At 40.9% G+C, this 8,315-nt stretch overlaps 1 non-coding gene across 1 annotated transcript; it reads right to left on the reverse strand.

Moving 5' to 3' along the window:
- Positions 1 to 3,065: 3,065 nt before the first annotated feature.
- Positions 3,066 to 3,167, reverse strand: LOC123847236 (U6 spliceosomal RNA). The gene has a single exon (XR_006791479.1). It is a non-coding gene; the product is annotated as a U6 spliceosomal RNA (small nuclear RNA).
- Positions 3,168 to 8,315: the final 5,148 nt, after the last annotated feature.

An 8,315-nucleotide genomic window follows, 5' to 3' on the forward strand; every position in this document is an offset into this window, starting at 1 on the left:
TTTATCTCCCCTACTATATGTAAATTCCAGCAAGATCAGGAACTTTGTCTTTCTTCTACGTCAGTGTCTTCCAGTGCCAAGAGTAGTCCCTGACTCATACTAGGGGTTTAGCAAGTGTACATGATGAATGTATAGGAGATGGGTCACTGTTGGCACCACCGGTGGTGTTCTAGGGGTTCAGGCCTGCATTCACAGTGCTGAGGAGGCCCAGTCACCAGGCCCAAAGCGAGCAGGCAGAATTACAGAGACGCTAGAAGTGGGAGCCAAGATGCGAAGCCAAGTGGGTCAGGAAGGAGAGGAGCTGATGTGTGAGGAGGATTAGAACAGGCAGAGGGAAGGATACTGGAGGAGTGCCCTGAGCTGGAGGGCAGGCTTCTCTTCAGGAGAATGCTTAGGTGCCCATGGGTTTGGCTCATCCTCGGGTCCTTTCTCTCCCACATCAGAGGTCTCTTTTCTTCATCTTTGCCTCTCCTCCTCATCACCAAACTTCCTGCTTTCTTCAACTCACTGCAATCCCAATTCCTTTCAAACCCCTACTACTCCGACTAAGCTTAACCCTAACATCTTAATTATATCTGGTAACTTCTCTTCACTACTTTCACGTTTGACTTCCCTGTGGTATTTGACCCCATAGGTAACCTCCTATTTCCTAAAACTCTGCCCTTGGTTTCTGGGACACTTTCTTCTGGTTTATTCTCAGTTTAATTTGAAACCTTCTCTTTCTTATCCCCTGTTGACATTCTCCAGGCCTGCCCCCTTGGATCCCTCCCTTTACACACTACGGTACAACACCATCTCCTTGACTTATCTCATTGATATCTGTACCTTCAAATACCACCTTCAGACTGTTGACTCAGAAATGAACCTCCAGTCCAGGTCTCTCTTCTAGCGTCCGACCGTATATTCAGCTAGAAGTTGTACATCCTTGTACCTTTGTACCATCATGTACTAAGATGGAAGTGCCATCCTAAGGGAACTCAGCCAACACAAGTACAGAGACCAAGCTTGTAACCTCCATGGTCCATCACCCCTTTGAGGCTACCCATTTGCACTAGATCCAGTACCAACTGCTCTTCAAAATTAGCTTATGGACAGCTCTTCTAGGAAACCCTCTAGGCCAGGCTAGAGACCCCTCCTACTACCCTGTACATACCTCTATCATAGCACTTCTAACATCTCACTGTGGTTGTCTGTCAGCCTACCTCTACTGCCCAAACTTCTCAAGGACAGAAAATGATTATATTCATTGTCATATCCACAGCACCCAGTATGATGCTTCTTGCTTAGTAAGTTTTCTACAAATATTTATTGAATTAAAGTAAACCAAACCCTAAGCTAACTGATGGCGCTAGGGGGCAAAGACGCCTGCTCCCAGTGTTGGACTCCTGTTTTTCTTCTGCTTTCCAAGAATTTCTCAATATTGAAACTGATGCCCTCTTTGTTTAACATAAAAATTTCACAGCCCCCCATAGTATCTTTACTATGCAAAAGATAATAGTTTTTAACTAGAGTCCAGTTTCTATACATCCTCACCAGCTAAAAAGACTTTGTTCAGATTTATTTTCATTATTTTCTATTATGAACACAAGCATATTTTGTTTTAAATGCATATGTGTATATGCAAAACATTTCAATATTGAATGCAATTTCTAACTCTAGCCCCTAGATTGTGATATGGCTGCACTGAGAATCCCTGGGTTTCCCAGTTTTGCTCTGGCCAGACTCGCTTCCCCAGGGATCCCCTTGCATCTTTCCAGTGACTGTTTGTTTCAGACTTCCAAGATGGTGAATTCCTGCCCTTGACATTTCCAGGTACCTCCTTCCCTCTCCACACATATATCTTTACCTTCCTCTCTACTGCTGCACTCATCCACGTTGTTAGTCTCCAATTGCTGACCAAAATTCTAGGGCTGACAGATGTAAGACTTGTTCACTGACTTTGCCCCACTCTTGGGTCTAGTCTGCCTTCCTACCCTCTACCACCCACCTTTTAAGCCTTGTCTAAACTGGTGGGCAAGCTTCATGTCAGGACCTGCCTCCTCTGGCTCCTCCCCACACTATCATTCCAAAGATCTGACACATCCCAATAACCTAGAATGTCTACCAGGCTGAGAGAAGAGAGGCCTCTGCCTGGAGCCAGGGCGTGTCATTTCCCATCCTGGGAAAACCCAACAAGGTGAGGCTTGGCTTTGTTTGGTTTGCAGCCAGGTTTATCCCTCAGATGGCAGAGGACTCCATGGAGAGAATTGCTATTTTGAACATAACCTTTAACAAGGTTGAGGTGATTGGTTGATAGGAAATCTTAGACATTATGTTGACCAAGAAAGGGACACTGTTCCATAATCAGAGGGAAAGTAGGAGAGTGGAAGGAGCTTCAGCTATGTGCTCAGAAAGACCCAAGTTCTAGTTCCAAGGTATGAACCTAGGCAAGTTATTTAGCCTTTGTGAGATCCACTTTCCTCACTCATATTTGGAGATAACAACCCTACCCATTTTGAAGGGTTATTGTAAAGATGAAATGTGACCTCACTAACTGTGGGGTTGAGCATGTGGTAGGGAGCACAGTAAAAGCTCATCCAATCACCCTCTCTACCAGCATCCCGTATGGGTTTGATAAATCTTAGTTTATCAGGTTTCCAAATGTTAAATGAAAACATGTCTTTGCTCCTATGGCCAGAGACTAGGTGGAAACCTTGAGTGCAGTTGTATCATTTCTTGTAAGATTTTTTTTTCCATTTGGATAATTAAATATCTTGTTCTTTAAAAATTAATGGGTCAAGATAGCAAAATAGGTTTAAAAGCTAAACAATCACAGATATATATATATATGAATAACCCTTAAACATATGAAAACAAGTGCAATCTCGTAATTAGAGAAATACAAATTTCAATTGTACAGATATTTTTCATCTCAAAATTAGTTTAAAAGTGAAAATCATTACAGTCATTGTTGAGGCTGAGGGTAACAGGCACTTGCATACATTTGTAGTAGTAATATAAATTAGAAAACTCTTATGCAGGGACATTTTGCAATTTCTAATAAATATACATATGAGCTTAGCTTAACAAATACGGAACACTTCACGAATTTGCATGTCATTCTCATGCGGGGGCCAGGCTAATCTCCATCCTTCCAATTTTAGTACATGTTCTGCTCTTACTGAGACAGCTCATTATACAGCACAGGAAACCCAGACTCACAGAGGTTAAGTAACTTGACCAAAATGACACAACTACAAAACATCACAATTCTGGGTTTATCTCTGCAATTACAACAGCCCAATACAGTAGGATTGTTATCTCATGCTTATCAGAAGCTCTAATAGCTAATTACATATAAATTTGATGAACAAAAAAGAAAAATAATTACTCAGCAAGTGGCCCTTCCTTGATAGTAGCAGTTGAAGCGAATGATGTGAAGAGGGGTGGTATTTAGAGAGGTTTTGGCATTCTATAAAACAATTATCTTGGTCCCTGCAAGAGGTCAATATCATGAAAAAGAAAGTTGGTGTATAGCGTGTTTAGATTAAGAGAGGCAAAAATGCAAAGCGTCATCCTTGATTTTATTTGGCTTTGAGAAAACCAGCCATAGTAGACATGTTGCGGACAAATTGGGGAACTTGAATATGGATGGAGATAAAAATAAGGAATTATTATTAATTTTTTGTTATGTGTGATAATAGAATTATCCTTTGAAGGAGAATTTTTTTTTTTTTTGAAGCTGCATGCTGAACTCTGTAGTGGTAAAATTTCATAATGTCTTTATTTTAAAATGTTTCAGCCAAACGATTTGTAGGTAGAGGATATGTGGCAAAATATTGGCAATTGCAGACTCTAGGTCTATGTATCATAGGTGTTTTTGCAGTAGTATTTCTGTTTGTCTGTCTATTTGAATGTTTTCATAATCAATTATAGATGAAGGAAGAGGCCCTTGGGAATCCCTGACCTAAAGGGAGGACTCTCGAGCTATGCCATGGGGCTTGGTCCTTGGCCCTGTTACTTACAAAGACTGAGAGGAAGACAAGAAGACCAGATAATCAAATTTGGGAGGACTAATGACTGCTAGAACATAGATTCGGAAAGATGGTCACTGGCTGGAATCTGGCTAGAGGAACCTTAATAAGGAAGAAGATAGAGTCATGTGTACAGGTTTTAAAAAATTAATAGCCTAAGGAAACCTGTTAGAATAGCAATTCTCACCAAAAGGACAAAAAACCTTTAGTTGGTGGCAAGTCAAGGTGAGAGAATGAGGTGACACAGCTGCCAGGAAAACAAATTTCCTGTTAGTCTACATTTCTGGAAGCAGGTAATCCAGAAGGCGGGAGTGTAGTTTCCGATTCCACTCTAGGTGCCTTGTTTTGAATGGCACTGGGGGTGGGTCTAGAGAGGGTGACTGGGCACTGCCATATTGGCCAAAGAGCCTGGGGATCATAAGTTTAAAAAAGACTAAGAGGAACATGAGCGATGCCATCAAATACTTCAAGGGTTTTGTGCAAGATGGACTAGCCCTGTGTAGGCAGCTTCATAAAAAAGAACCAGATACACTTGTTACAATAAAATGAATTTTTGTAAAGATGCCAGGGAAGGACTGCGTTTGTTAAATGGAGAGCATTGTGTGCACCATTAATCGCTCCTGTTTCCCTGGTAAGAGAACAATGGTAAATTTGAGACAAAGAGAGAGGAAAAACAAGTAAAACTGCCTTGAAAAGTTTAAAACGCTTCCTAAGCTGAAGCATGTGTTTCTATTTGCCGGTAACATTTCAAGAGCAAAATTTCCAAGGGCCAGAGATAAAATTTATCTTTGCGCTGGATGCTTGCCTAAACTTCACCGTATTCAAGGACCGTGTTGTCTGTGTTCACAAAGACAAATAATTATGTTGACAGTTTATCAGGTTTACAATCCCAAAGCTAGATAGCCCCCTGTTGGCTTTTTAAAGTTTTTATTTACTTATTTGTTTGGTCTTCTTTTGTTTCTGAGTCAGTGAAACATTCATGTGGTTTAACATTCAAAGAATAGATAAAGAAATACTATGAAATATCCCCTCCCTCTGCCAATTTCTGTCCTCCAGCCATTCAGTTCCACTCCTCAGAGCCAACTAATGTTAACCAATATCTTGTTTCATGCACACCTTACTCTTTACCCAATTTTCTCAATGTGAGAGTCTAGGAAGCAAGGGTTTCCTGACTCTTTGGCTATGTGACCCATAGGATGCTCTCCTTTACACAAGAATAGAGTGGAATCCAACCCCAAGGGGTTTAGGAACAAATATTCCTCGAAACAGCAAACATCTGCCAATGCCTAATTTCACTATTCTGCACTTCACTGGCCAGGCAGCGAAATGCCTCGCCAAAGATTTTGCGAGGGGGGAGATAACATTCTATGAGGGTAAATACGGCTATTTCTCCTCCGGCCAACTTTATTGACAAGGTCACACAATTGCATCTTTGTTCCTGTCCAGAGAGCTCGGTGGTTGGTGCTACAGAAAACCTTATTGCTGATATCACTGGGGATTTATAGCGGAGAGTAACTCATGCTTATTTACATATTGGCCTGTCCACATGCTTTTCATTTATGTGTATGTGTGTTATTTCTCCAGTTGAAATAAGTTCCTAATACCTAAATCCTTTGTACCCTCACTGCCCCCAACACCGGGAACTCAGCTCCTGTTTTCTCACATTGCTTGACAACCTAGGAATGGACTTTTCTTCTAAGTATCTTTCAAGTACGCCTCTTGGTAGCTCCTGTGGAGATATGCTGTCAGCATGAGATATTCCCATCCTCATTAAGTTAGACATGTTTTTAGAGAGATAAGAATTACATGTATTAAACAGGGACTGTACTTAACAAAGTGTTAAATTAAGGTGGGCTTGAGGAGAATGTGGTTGAAAAAAGATTGATCATCCCTGTTTTCTCTAGAGGTTAAATTATAACCATTTCTAAATATTCTAATTATCTTGATTCTTAAGGCTTTAGTTTATAGGTTTGTTAATATTAGAAACAAATTCTGTGCTTCTTCCTTTTCTTCGAAATCTTCTAGATTCTATTGGACAATACCCTCCTCATCCCTAAGACCTCCTTCAACCTGAGTAACTACACCCAAACAGGACATTCCAAATAGGGCTTTCCTTAGGAGGGGACAAGGCAGTTCTGCCAACTCTGCTCTACTCCTATTATCTGGAAGTCTTGGTTCCTGGACATAGGCAGGAAGCTGGGTGGCTCTGATGTGTAAAACCATGAGCTTTGACAGTCAGGCGCCAGGAAAGAGATGGGTGCCCCTGAGCAGAGCACATGGCAATAAAGGCCTACAGGACTTCCTAAGGTTAAACTGGGGACTGGAAGTGACAATGGCCTTGTGATATATGCCTCATTTCTTTTTTAAAGATCCAGCATGGATTTTCCTCAACACAGCATTTCTCTCCATTCTGGAGGGAAAGGAATTGTGCTGATTGTTTGGTTTTTAAGTTCCCTGTTAGGACGAAGGAGGATGGAAGAGTTGTCTATGAATTTTTATTATAACAAGAGTCATTTATTTTTAAAACAGCAAAATCAAGCATTAGCTTTGAATTAAAAAAAAAAATCTACCCAAGATTATCCATTAAAAAAATTAATCTGAACTCTACATGACTTTGAACCAGGAATAACATGATGACTGAAGAGACTGTCTGGGCCCATTCATGAAAGGTTTTTGGATGAAGCTTAGGAACATGCAGTAGGTAAAGTAGTAAGTGACAAGTCCACTTTATTACCTCCAAGGATCCAACTCAGCATAGAAAAGATTGCATCAAGATGATGGCAGAGTCAACCATTTGACCCCCATAGTACAAAAAGAAACGAAGTTTGCTGTGCTTAAGATGATTTCTTATAAACATTACTAATGGTGAAAAAATCAGGCAGCATCCACATAGATCTCTTTGCAAGTTTAAATTGAAATGGTGGCATCGGGTTGGCCATGTGGAGAAAGCTATCAAGAGCTGGACTTCCAATCCTTCACCCTCAGTGCCACTATTCTCCAGGATGTAGCTGCAAGAGTAAAGTAAAAAGGAAGTTCGCCAGCTGGCTGACTGTTCAACAAAGCTGCTGATGGGACATCACTAGGATGCCAAGGTCACAATGGGTCCAGGTTTACCTCTCAGATTCTGGGAAATGAGTTCATACTAACCAAAACAAATAAACTAACAAGCATCCAGAGAGAGAAATGGAGAGTTCAGAGGGAATGAGAGTTCTTGTGCCAACCAGTCAACTCACTCTAGTCTCACCAGGACACTATTTGAGAAACCAAATTGAGGTTGTTAAGTAAACAGTGTGAGCAAAGGGAGGCAAGGGATGCCAAAAGTTAATATAACCACACTTGAAAAACCTGCTGCTGCCCTCTCTTGAAGACCTTTGCCAAGAGACCAGAGTGCTTGGGTGGGTGAGTTAAAGCATCCTGGCATCCCTTTCCCTGCAAGGCCAGGGATGGAAGCGTATATCATGTGTACAAGAAGTTCTCAAAGTATAGTCTGGAGACCACTGCGGGTCTCTGATATTCTTTTGGGGTGTCTGTGAGGTCAAAATTATTTTCATAATAATACTAACATGTTATTTGCCTTGTTACTTTTCTTCTCTCCCAAGGCGGCAGTGGAGTCTTCCAGAGGTTATATGACATGTGATAATGTCATCACTTTGACTCTACTGGAAGGTGTGCTTGTGTATTACTGTGTTTATAACTTTCTCCATTTTAATTTCTAATGTGATAAATATCAGTAGATATAACCCACATTTTTAAAAAGATCTTTAGGGGGCACCTGGATGGCTCAGTCAGTTAAGCTTCCGACTCTTGATTTTGGCTCAGGTCATGATCTCAGGGCCATGAAATTGAGCCATGCATCGGGACTCCACACTGAGCATGGAGCCTGCTTAAGATTCTCTCTACCTCCCCTCTACTTCTCACTGTCCCCTTCCCTGCCAGCGCTCTCGCTCTCTCTCTCTCTCTCAAAAAATTTAAAAACTTAAAAATTTTTTTTAAAAATTTAAAATAAATTAAAAACATCTTTAGGGCTCTCAGTCTTTAAGAGTTTAAGAGTGTAAAAGCTTCCTAAGATGAAAAAATTTAAGAACCACTGATACAGACCATCATTCTCAGTCAGCACACTAGAACATTGGCAAACACCAGGATGTTATTCTTTTTGATGAAATTTTAGAAATACCCTTGTACTCCAGGCGGGGACTTTTTGAGATTTAGGAAGCATTCTATCTGACTAGGTATATAATATTCAAATTACCTCAAAAGCTCCACATAATTGTGCTTGGGACATGTATCTCTCCCTAATTCAGG

Source organism: Mirounga angustirostris, unplaced genomic scaffold (assembly GCF_029215605.1).
Source record: "Mirounga angustirostris isolate CCGP_5_RB_7025 unplaced genomic scaffold, mMirAng1.0.hap1 SCAF_6, whole genome shotgun sequence".
Classification (NCBI taxonomy): domain Eukaryota; kingdom Metazoa; phylum Chordata; class Mammalia; order Carnivora; family Phocidae; genus Mirounga; species Mirounga angustirostris.